General features: G+C 43.3%; 1 protein-coding gene across 7 annotated transcripts in view; it reads left to right on the forward strand.

Moving 5' to 3' along the window:
* ACD (ACD shelterin complex subunit and telomerase recruitment factor) overlaps positions 1 to 12,221 on the forward strand; it is a 108,073-nt gene that overhangs the window by 63,709 nt on the left and 32,143 nt on the right. The gene's annotated exons all lie outside the window — the stretch shown is intronic.

Consider the following 12,221-nt stretch of genomic DNA (forward strand, 5'->3'; position numbering starts at 1 on the left):
GCACCGTTCATTATGGCCCCATAGATGATCCATATAAAGCTGTGCCATATATAATACTCTGCACCGTTCATTATGGCCCCATAGATGCTCCATATAAAGCTGTGCCCCATATATAATGCTCCATACCGTTGATTATGGCCCCATAGATGCTTCATATTGTTAAGTCCTTCTCAGTCCCTGGCTTACTAGAGGTAGGGATCCTGAGTAAATGACACGCAAACAAGGTATTGTGTGATCATATACAGGGGAAGCCCAGGAGCACATCTCTCTCTCTCTGGGCTTTGCCCTTCCTTTATATAGAAAAGAATTATTCTTTTACAGACATGCGCACAAGCGCTCATATTTCACTATCTCTTACATAAACAATCTATACCAGTCTTTATCAGTAGAAAGTTACATCATCTGGAAGGTGAATGAAAGGCTGCTATTGAAAGAAGGAATGCACACATGATTACTTCCATAAAAGGAAATGTCAAGTCAGCAGAAATGTATCTTGTTGTAAGCGAGATTTCTCAGGAAGAAGACAAGATGGATTCCTTTAGTTCAGTCTGATCTCTACAATTCCCCCCTTTGACATTTTCTTTTATTTATTTTATTACCACAGGGCCAAAGACAAAGCCTTTATTTGGTATTACACATGTACATGCTTGTATTCAATAAGAGAATCAAATCTAGTATTAATTCTTCCGTTTAACTCTCGCAACCTTTTCTTTGTTTTGCAATAAGTACAGATATTACAAAGGGATAGCAAAATAAGCGCAATAATCAGTATTAGCAAAGGATAACATAAGAGAAGAAGGAAAAAAAAACTTTATACTCTTGCATCTATTACACAAAGTTTATCTGTGCATACTGAGATACTCTTGAGCACAATCTGGAATAGTACGTATATGACTACAATAATCATAACTATATGTATTATGCTCTGCATAATCCCAGCAACCCACCCACCGATTCCTCTGAACCAGTTGGCTGGGTTAAGAAAAGAAAAGGTATCTGACCACCAGCTATCCTTATTCTGGTCATTGTCTTTGTCATACTGATCTCTGAGTCGTTGTACGTCCTTTAATTTAAATGTCATACTCATAGTACTATTCGGGTCTATATAATGACAGCAGGTGGGTCCGATGATTTGACACATACCCCCTTGTGAGGCAGTTAGGTAATCCAATACCAGGGTATGTTGGTTAGTGACTATTATAATCTGATTCTGTACAGCTATACTAGTGTTTAGTATATCCAATATATCCCAGATCTGATCATCTAGATAATCCGTGGCTCTAACTAATTTATCCCACATCTGTGTTAACATAGGATAAATAAAAATGGTACTAGCAATTTTGTTAGGAATTCCCATTTGTACTATATGTGGCCTCCCCGAGGGACGTGGTGAGTTATCTGCAGCTCTTTTATACAGTGTGTGCTTGGGCACGGCTTGCATATTCACTTGTTTATTTGAAATTATGAATGTAGCTGGGGTTAGGCGTCCTAATGTACAAGTACCCTTTATACCTACGGGAAGCCATTTATATGCTCCTTCTCCGCATATCCAAAATGTACCTTCAGGCAGATCCCATAGAGCTGAGTGCTGCAATACCAATCTGTGAGCCAAGTCCACAAATCTAGATACATTCTGAAGCATACACCAAGAGGGTTTTTGTCCCAAGGGGCTACAGTACCCGGCTGCGGGATTCCCACATACAGGCATTCCTTTGATATACTCATCGGATTTATTACAAACCAGGTTCCCCAGCTTACTTGTACAACTGTCTGCATCACCTTGGGGGAACAATTTAGAATGTTTCCATTTTCTATTATGTATGTATCTTTCCAATACTACAGGTTTGAAAGCATCAGAGGGGGGGACGGTTGTACTGAAACTAAGCTGTAGATTTTCTGTGGGGACCTGTCCTAAATTAGTTAATCCAGTCTTATTTCTAGGTACCCATTTTCCTCCCCTAAATGCTAAATATTGTAGATGTGTGTTACTCCCTGAGAGATTACCCTGCCACCAAGGAAATTCTACCCATCCCACAATTGGTATGGCGATTGTAGTATTCCACAGCCTAGCATTACCAATTTGGTTGTTGGCCAGGTTGTCTGAACAATTAGGCCAAGCGAATATTTCTTCTGCTAATACGGGAACTGCTAGAAAAGGTATACTTGTGGCTGATACCGGCGAATGGGTACAGATCCAACAATCTGTCAGGGTTTGTGTATTGTTTAACAAGTCATGCACTAATTTTCTATGATGTTGTACGAATCTATTGTTCAAAGGGGCTAGAGAATTCAGTCTATCCCACGCCTCCGTTGAGGTTATCATTATTAACATCAATATCATGAGTTTATACTGCTTTTCTTGCAATGGCTTGCATGTATCCATGATGCCTTTCCTTCAAGCTTGACTGATGTAGGTGTTGTCAACAGGACTTGGAAGGGTCCGTCAAACCTTGGTTCTAGAGCCTTTCTGGTGTGTCTTTTTACATAGACTTGATCACCTGGTTCCAACTTGTGACTTCCTTCTGTGTTGTCAGGATCTGGAAGGGAAGCAAAAACTTGTGCATGCACCTTAGTTAATTGTTTCTGAAGATTTTGCACATAAGAAGTCAATGACTCAATATTTAACACAAGTTGCTGTGGAAAATAACATCCTAAATTGGCAGTCCTGCCAAACAAAATTTCATATGGAGACAGTTTAGTCTTACCCCTTGGGGTATTGCGTATTGAGTAAAGGGCCAGTGGAAGGCATTCTGTCCAAGGCTTTCCTGTTTCAGCCATGGCTTTCTGTATTTTTAATTTTAAAGTTCCATTCATGCGTTCCACCTTACCAGAACTTTGAGGATGGTACGGAGTGTGTAACTGACTTTCAACACCCAACATTTTCAGTACATTTTGAAATATTTCTCCAGTGAAATGAGTACCCCTATCTGACTCGATCACTTCAGGGAGACCGTAACGGGGTATCAGTTCGGCAACTAGCTTTACAGCAGTGTTTTTAGCTGAAGCCTTCCGAACTGGATAGGCCTCTGGCCACCCCGAGAACATGTCCACACATACCAACACATACTCATACCCATTACTTTTTGGCAGCTGGATAAAGTCTATTTGTAATCGCTGAAACGGGTAGAGAGGTCGGACGTGGTGCTTCATAGGGGTCTTTGTTGTCTGTCCGGGATTATGTGCCAGGCATATAGCGCATGCAGCACAATAGTCTCTTGCATAGTTGCCAAAACCTGGAGCCAACCAGACTTGCTTTGCCAGTAGTGTCATTGCATTTGCAGACACATGAGTAGGGTGGTGCAGTCCACCAACTACAATCGGATACCAGGCTCTAGGTAGACATATTAGTCCATCTTTCTTCCAAATTCCCGCTTGTTCTTCTGCCCCTTCCTTTTTCCACCTGTCCCTCTCCTCTTCTCCTGCATCTTCCTGTGCTTGTCTCAGTCTATCTTCAGTATTTTCTGTGGGGCTTACAGTATGAACCTGTTGTAAGGGTTTGACAGCTGCTGCTTTGGCTGCTTTATCAGCCCTATCATTTCCCCTAGATTCCCTAGTGTCGAGTCTCACATGTGCAGCTACCTTGATTACTGCTACTTCTTTTGTTTCTTGTGCAGCCTCTAAGATCTGTTTGATCAGAGAAGCATGTTTTACAGGTTGTCCTGACGCTGTCATGTAACCTCTAGCTCTCCAGATTACTCCAAAATCAAACACAATACCATGTGCATACCTAGAATCAGTGTATATATTAGCTGTCTGGTTCTCAGCTATTTTAAGAGCTTCAATCAATGCTGTTAGTTCTGCTTCTTGTGCAGACTGTTTCGGTGGAAGTGGTTCTGCTTTGAGAGTTTCAGATTCTGACACAACTGCATACCCTGTATGGAAGTTACCTGTGTCATCTGCAAACCTACTACCATCTATAAACAGCTCTAAATCTGGATTTTGAAGTGGTGTTTCGGATACATTGAGTAAGCCTACCGTTTCTTGTAAAATGAGCTCTGTACAATCATGTGTGTCTGTAGGGAAAAAATTTGTGTGTGTATCAGTGTCCTTATTCCCCCCTTCAGACTCGAGAGGTAGCAGTGTAGCTATATTGAGAGTCTGAAGCCTAGCAAATGTGATAGTAGAGGGGAGCAACAAAGAACACTGTAGCCGCAAATGTCTGGCCATGGAAATGTGTTTTGGTTGGACCTGGTTTAATATCCCATAAACATCATGTGTAGTTTGAACTGTGAGTGGATACTCTAGGACAATTTCTGATGCTTTGTCCAACAATAGTGAGACAGCAACAACTACACGTACACAGGTTGGCGCTGCTCTAGCTACGGGATCTAACCTTGCTGAAAGATATGCAATTGGTCTTTGTTTCCCTGCATGCTTCTGGGTAAGAACTCCTGTAGCATGGGAATCAACTTCTGCAGCCATAAGCTGAAACGGTTTGGTGTAGTCTGGTAGCCCTAACGCTGGAGCTGAAACAAGGGCATCTTTTAATTGTTGGAACGAAATCTGACCTTCTTTTGTCAACAAATAAGGTTCACTTTTTACACAGTCATACAGTGGTTGCATTAGTTGACTGGCATGTATAATCCATTGTCTACAATGAGACACTATTCCTAAAAATGCTCGTAGCTGTTTATGATTTCTAGGCTCATTCATCTGTCTTATTGCTTCAGTTCTTTGTGGTGTAAGATGCTTTTTACCTTGAGAAATGCAATGACCTAGAAAGACCACTTTGGTCTGACAAACTTGTAGCTTTTGTCTATTCACTTTACACCCTTCTTTTTCTAAAAAACATAGTAAACTCACAGTGGACCTTTCTGCAGTTTCTAGATCTGGGCAGCAAAGTAGTAGGTCATCCACATACTGCAAAATTACTACCTGTGGTTCGGGTTCAAACCTCTGAAGGACTGTTTGTAGGGCATTTGAATAAAGAGTAGGGGAGTGTATCATTCCCTGTGGAAGGCGTGTCCACGCCAACTGTTTGCCCTTAAATGTAAATGCAAACAAATGCCAACTATCTTGGTGTAAAGGAACCGAGAAAAATGCATTTGAAAGATCTATTACAGTAAATACTTGAGAACTGGCTGGTATCTGTGATAGTAACGTATGAGGATTGGGTACAACTGGGGTGATTGGATCTAGAACTTTGTTTATTTCTCTTAAATCATGTACCATACGATATTTGGGCATAGAACTCTTATCAAGAGTTCTCTTTTTGACTGGATACAGAGGAGTGTTAGCAGGTGATTGTATCTCTACCAAAACTCCTTTCTCTTTATATCCCTCTATCTGTTTTGTAATCGCTAGTTCCTGCTGGGCACTCACAGGGTATTGTCTGAGCTGTGGGAGAACAGTTCCTGGTTGCACAGATAGTTTTACAGGAGAGATATGCAATAATCCCACATCAGTGTCACCCTGTGCCCACAGTGTTTCTGGGACCATTGAGAGGTCTAGATCTGTGGTGTACTCTTTTTCTTCAGCATAATCCTCAAAAGCCTGAATTCTAACATATTGTTCTAATGTTTCTGCATCATCAGGGATAGTCAGTATAACTGTGCCATCTTCCCTAAAATTGATGTTAGCTTCTAATTTCTTTAGGACATCAGTTCCTAACAAACATGTTGGGGCACCTCTGGCATACAAAAATCTGGATGCAAAACATTTAGGTCCTAATGAGACCTCTAGGGGCACAGTATATGGCAGTGTTCGAATTACCCCATCATAACCCTCAGCAAAAGTTGTTTGTTCTGAAATATCTTCCGGATTCGGAAGAAAATCTTGATTCAAAATTGAGGAAGTTGCACCTGTATCTATCAAAAATGGAATCTCTCTCCCCCCCACATTCACCTGTATCATAGGTCTTCTAGCTGGTAGGGAAGTTTGTAACACATCGAGTCAATCTGAATCTGGTATGGGACCATCTATGATGGTAGATTTCTGCTGGTTGTCCGTTTGGGGAGGGTTATTTCTGGGAACAAATTTGCCTGACTTTATATCTGCCAACTTCTTCCTGCACTCTCTTTGGAAATGACCTGGCTTTTTACAGTAGTGGCAAGGAAAGTTGTGTCTCACTCTTCCTCCTGTATTAGCTTGTGCTATTCTAACAGGCTTACGATTCTCTCTCATATCCATGACTATTCCTAAACATCGTTGTTTCACAATATTTGGTTGTTCAATTGTTCTCCAATCTGGAGTAGAGGATTTAAATTTTTCTCTGATTTTCGGATCTAGCCCCTCTATTAATTGTTTTGTAAAAAGTCTCCTTACTGAAGCATCAGTCAAATCCAATCCTTCATCCCTAAAGCTATTTTCTAATTCTTGACTATATTCTTCAATACTTTGCCCAAATTTCTGCATAATCACACCCGTAGATCCCCTTTCCCTCTGTTTTTCTCTCATGAAAATTATTAATGCCTCTGTGAACTGGGTACCTGATGCTTCTGTCTGTAAGGCACCCCCTTCTGCCACTGGTCTATTGGGCTGTAGGTGTGTCAATAATTCCTGAAAAAGTCCGGGGGACATTTTCATTCTACATAATTCTTCCCCGTCCGCCCAGACCCCAGCATGAGTCTGCATGATTTGTTGTATGTATTGTGCAAATCGGATGGGATATTGAGTGGGATCAGGCGCATTATGCAGGAGGGACATACCTTCAGCAGGGGACCAAGGAAAATACTGTCGGGTCTGGTGATATCTAGTTCCCATTACCCCGTCAGCACCAGGTTCCCTAAAGGGTCTTGGTACTACCCTAACAGGGGCAAGTACAGCGCCATGTCTAGGTGTACCACAGACTAGGCAATCATTTCTCCAATCTGGATTTTGTTGTCCACAGTGTGAACATACCCATCCTCCTACCCCACCAAGATTGGGATACAAGGCTGGAAATTGTTTTCCTCCTTCTGCTCCTCCAGATGGTACAAATGATTGGGCTTTTGGATCTAGGTAAGGTGGTGGGATTATGTCACAACTTTTTCCCTTCCCCATAATCCATTTGGAAGTGTCTGGATCATACTTCCAATTCTCCTCTTTAGCTGTTCTTGAGACCTCTATCATACAGTGTATGATTTATTCCCACCCATTGTCTTTGATAATTCCACCTCGTTCTTTACTCAGTTTTTCCCATTCTGTACTGAACATAAGTGCTTCTGAAATTCCCAATTTTTCTCTTACCCTTCTAATCTGACTTCTGACTGTCTTCCCACATCTTTCCTGTATGATATCTGCTGCTTCCACTTGTCCTAAGACGGTTTTTGTCTGTTTATTTCCCATTTTTCTTTTTTTTTTTTCTTTCAATATTAGCTATTTCTACCCCAGGTGACGTTTGGACAATCACTTATCCTAGGTGATGTCTCGTTGCCTTCTCTCCTAGGGAGCTAAAATATTGAAGGGCTGATCTGCTCCATTCTTTCTAATGTGCAGAATGTACTTAGTGCTATGCTCAGCAGAGGGTGCGCACTGACTACGTCACCGCGCCCTCTGACCTGAGCGTCACAGCCAGAGGATGCTGGAGACAGAGCCGGAACGAGGAGCAGGTAAATATCGCGCAGCGCTCCTCTCCCCGTATACTTACCTGCTCCCGGTGCGGTCCCTGCAGTCCCTGCGTCTTCCACCGCTGCATCTTCTTCCTGTATTGAGCGGTCACAGTTACCGCTCATTGCAGTCATGGGAGGTGGAGCCGCATATTCATGACTGTAATGAGCGGTACCATGTGACCGCTCAATACAGGAAGAAGATGCAGCGGTGAAAGAAGCAGGGACCGCGCCCGGGAGTAGGTAAGTATAACTAGACAGCCCCCGCTCCCCCTGCCCTGCCGACCCCTAGGTATGACTCGAGTATAAGCCGAGAGGGGGTCTTTCAGCCCCAAAAAATGGGCTGAAAATCTCGGCTTATACTCGAGTAATCGACTGCACTGGCAAAACAACACTGATTCCCGGATATGTAATTTTTATTGCTTCATTAAGGGGGACACAGGTAACCATGGGTGTTTGCTGCCATCGCTAGGGCGCTGACTCTGGGCAAAAAAAAAAGTTAGCAGTCGTCCTACTGGACCCAGACTGGCACAGAAGAACCTGGTACGCAGAGTTAGTCAACCTACTCGCAGATGTACCCTGGAAACTCCCAGACCGACCAGACGTACTCAGGGTTATCTCTTCCACAAGAATTCTTCTTGGTCTCTCAATTTAATGGCATGGCTATTGAAGCCACAGTCCTGAGGGATCCAGGCTTCTCATCCGAGGTCATACAGACCATGATCAGGACGAGGAAACCCTTGTCTTCACGCATTTATCATTGGACCTGGAAGGCCTTACATCGTTGGTGTGAAGACAGCCACCCAACTCCCATGTCTTTTTCCCTTTCATCCATCCTGACATTCTTACAATCATGGCTAGAGTCCGGTTTGTCTCTTAGTACCTTCAAGGGTTGGGTCTCAGCTCTCTGTTCTGTTTCAATGGAATTTGGTCTCTCGTCCCCAGGTCAAGACCTTACTTCAGGGAGTAGCCCACCTAGCGCCACAATATCCTCCCCCTGTGGAGTCGTGGGACCATACCCTTGTTTTAAGTTTTCTTCAGGGACCCCCATTTGAACCCATTCAGGACACTGCATCTTCCCTTCTCTCCTGGAAGGTTGCCTTTTTGGTTGCAATCACTTACATCAGATAGGTTTCAGAATTGAAAGCTCTCTTCCCCCTTTCTCGTCCTCCACCAGGACAAAGTGGTTGTTCAACCAATTCCTTTTTAAGGTAGTCTCCCCGTTCCATATTAACGAGGACATTGTTCTGTCGTCATTCTGCTCATCTCCGGTCTATCTGGAAAGGTCTCTTCACAAGCTGGACCAAGTCAGAGCATTATATCTCTGCCTCTCATTGACAGCATCCATCAGACGTTCGGATGCCTTGTCATTCCTGAGGGTCACCGTAAAGTACTCCCTGCCTCCAAGTCTCCCCTCTGGGAGTCAGGGCCCACTCCACCCGTTCGGTGGGGACTTCTGGACCGTTTGCCACCAGGCTTCTGCAACCCGGATTTGCAAGGCCGCTATCTGGTCATCCCTTCATGCATTTGCAAGATTCTAGAGGGTACATACCAATGCCTCGGCTGATGCTGACCTAGGTAGAAAGATGCTGCAAGCAGCAGTTGCCTGACATGATTTGAGCACGATATTCTTTTCCCTACCGTGGGGACTGCTTTAGGATGTCCCATGGTTACCTGTGTCCTCCGATAAAGAAGAAAGCATTTTTGGTACTCACCATAAAATCTTTTTTGAAGCCTTCATTGGGGGGACACAGCACCCCCCTTGTTTATGCCTCTGTTGGGCCTATGTATAGGTCTTTTCTTTTTGCGTCTCTTAATGCTTTTTCACTTACTGACGAGCTATATGCCAGTAGGTGGGTGTACCCTGCTGAGGAGGAGCTAACTTTTGTTGACTAGTGTCAGCCTCCTAGTGACCGCAGCAGCAGTGTCCCTGAATGAAGGCTCCAAGAGATTTTACGATGAGTACAAAAAACGTTTCTGAACTAAGTGGCACTCTTTACAGTTAGCGCATTAGGGGCCTGGGTCAGAAGCATTTAGGAGTCTTTTTGAGGGGTTTTTTTTTAACCACTCCAGGCTTCGAAAACTGTGAAGCGGTCCAAATAATTAACCTGACCACTCCCCAGGCTGCTTTTATTTGAAGTAATTCAGTAGTTTATCAATACATTAAGATTAAAATACCGCAAAAACAACATAGAAACTTCAGGAAAAACATTACCAGCATCTTTTGCTTTAAAAACAAAATGTTGTTTGTGCATACCCTAAGGGTGCCTAAAACTAGTACTCAAAATTCTCAAATCTTGGTGTGTAGGCATATTACAGTGCCTTGCGAAAGTATTCGGCCCCCTGGAACTTTTCAACCTTTTCCCACATATCATGCTTTAAACATAAAGATACCAATGTAAATTTTTGGTGAAGAATCAACAAGTGGAACACAATTGTGAAGCTTAACGAAATTTATTGGTTATTTTAAATTTTTGTGGAAATTCAAAAACTGAAAAGTGGGGCGTGCAATATTATTCGGCCCCCTTACTTTCAGTTCAGCAAACTCACTTCAGAAGTTCATTGTGGATCTCTGAATGATCCAATGTTGTCCTAAATACCTAATGATGATAAATATAATCCACCTGTGTGTAATCAAGTCTCCATATTAATGCACCTTCTCTGTGATAGTCTCAGGGTTCTGATTGAAGCACAGAGAGCATCATGAAGACCAAGGAACACAACAGGCAGGTCCGTGATACTATTGTGGAGAAGTTTAAAGCCGGATTTGGATACAAAATGATTTCCAAAACTTTAAAGGAGCACTGTGCAAGCGATCATATTGAAATGGAAGGAGTATCATACCACTGCAAATCTACCAAGACCCGACCGTCCCTCTAAACTTTCATCTCAAACAAGGAGAAGACAGATCAGAGATGGAGCCAAGAGGCCCATGATCACTCTGGATGAACTGCAGAGATCTACAGCTGAGGTGGGACAGTCTGTCCATAGAACAACAATCAGTCGTACACTGCACAAATCTGGCCTTTTTGGAAGAGTGCCAAGAAGAAAACCATTTCTCAAAGATATTCATAAAAAGTGTTGTTTAAAGTTTGCAACAAGCCACCTGGGAGACACACCAAACATGTGGAAGAAGGTGCTGTGGTCAGATGAAACCAAAATCGAACTTTTTGGCAACAATGCCAAACGATATGTTTGGCGTAAAAGCAACACAGCTCATCACTCTGAACACACCATCCCCACTGTCAAACATGGTGCTGGCAGCATCATGGTTTGGGCCTGCTTTTCTTCAGCAGGGTCAGGGAAGATGGTTAAAATTGACGGGAAGAAGGATGGAGCCATATACAGGACAATTCTTGAAGAAAACCTGTTGGGAGTCTGCAAAAGACCTGAGATTGGAACGGAGATTTGTCTTCCATCAAGACAATGATCCCAAACATAAAGCAAAATCTACAATGGAATGGTTCACAAATAAATGTATCCAGGGGTTAGAATGGCCAAGTCCAGACCTCAATCTAATTGAGAATCTGTGGAAAGAGATGAAAACTGCTGTTCACAAATGATCTCCATCAAACCTCACTGAGCTCGAGCTGTTTGCCAAGGAAGAATGGGCAAGAATTTCAGTCTCTCGATGTACAAAACTGATAGATACATACCCCAAGCGACTTGCAGCTGTAATCACAGCAAAAGGTGGCGCAACAAAGTATTAAGTTAAAGGGGCCGAATAATATTGCACACCCCACTTTTCAGTTTTTGAATTTCCACAAAAATTTTAAATAACCAATAAATTTCGTTCAACTTCACAATTGTGTTCCACTTGTTGATTCTTCACCAAAAATTTACATTTGGTATCTTTGTTTGAAGGATATGTGGGAAAAGGTTGAAAAGTTCCAGGGGGCCGAATACTTTCGCAAGGCACTGTATGTATTCACTGATTCTAGATGCCATCCCAATCTTTGGGCTTCTGATAGAGACCAGACGAGGTGTTACGATATGCAAAATAAGTGTATTCCTTAAGGTACCTTCACACTGAACAACTTAATGATATCGCTAGCGATCCATGACGTTGCAGCGTCCTGGATAGCGATATCGTTGTGTTTGACAGGCAGCAGCGATCTGGATCCTGCTGTGACATCGTTGGTCGGAGCAGAAAGGCCAGAACTTTATTTCGTCGCTGAATCTCCCGCAGACATCGCTGAATCGGCGTGTGTGACGCTGATTCAGCGATGTCTTCACTGGTAACCAGGGTAAACATCGGGTTACTAAGCGCACGGCCGCGCTTAGTAACCCGATGTTTACCCTGGTTACCATTGTAAATGTAAAAAAAACCAAACAGTACATACTTACATTCCGGTGTCTGTCCCCTCGCCATCAGCTTCCTGCACTGACTGTGAGCGCCGGCCGTAAAGCACAGCGGTGACGTCACCGCTCTGCTTTACGGCCGGCCGGCGCTGACACAGTGCAGGGAAGCTGAGGCCGGGGGACAGACACCGGAATGTTAGTATGTACTGTTTTTTTTTTTTTTTACATTTACAATGGTAACCAGGGTAAACATCGGGTTACTAAGCGCGGCCCTGTCTGTGTGACAGCTCTCCAGCGACCACACAGCGACGAAACAGTGACGCTGCAGCGATCGGCATCGTTGCCTATATCACTGCAGCGTCGCTTAATGTGACGGTACCTTTACTGCTTCTT

This window comes from Ranitomeya imitator, chromosome 6 (genome assembly GCF_032444005.1).
Source record: "Ranitomeya imitator isolate aRanImi1 chromosome 6, aRanImi1.pri, whole genome shotgun sequence".
NCBI lineage: Eukaryota > Metazoa > Chordata > Amphibia > Anura > Dendrobatidae > Ranitomeya > Ranitomeya imitator.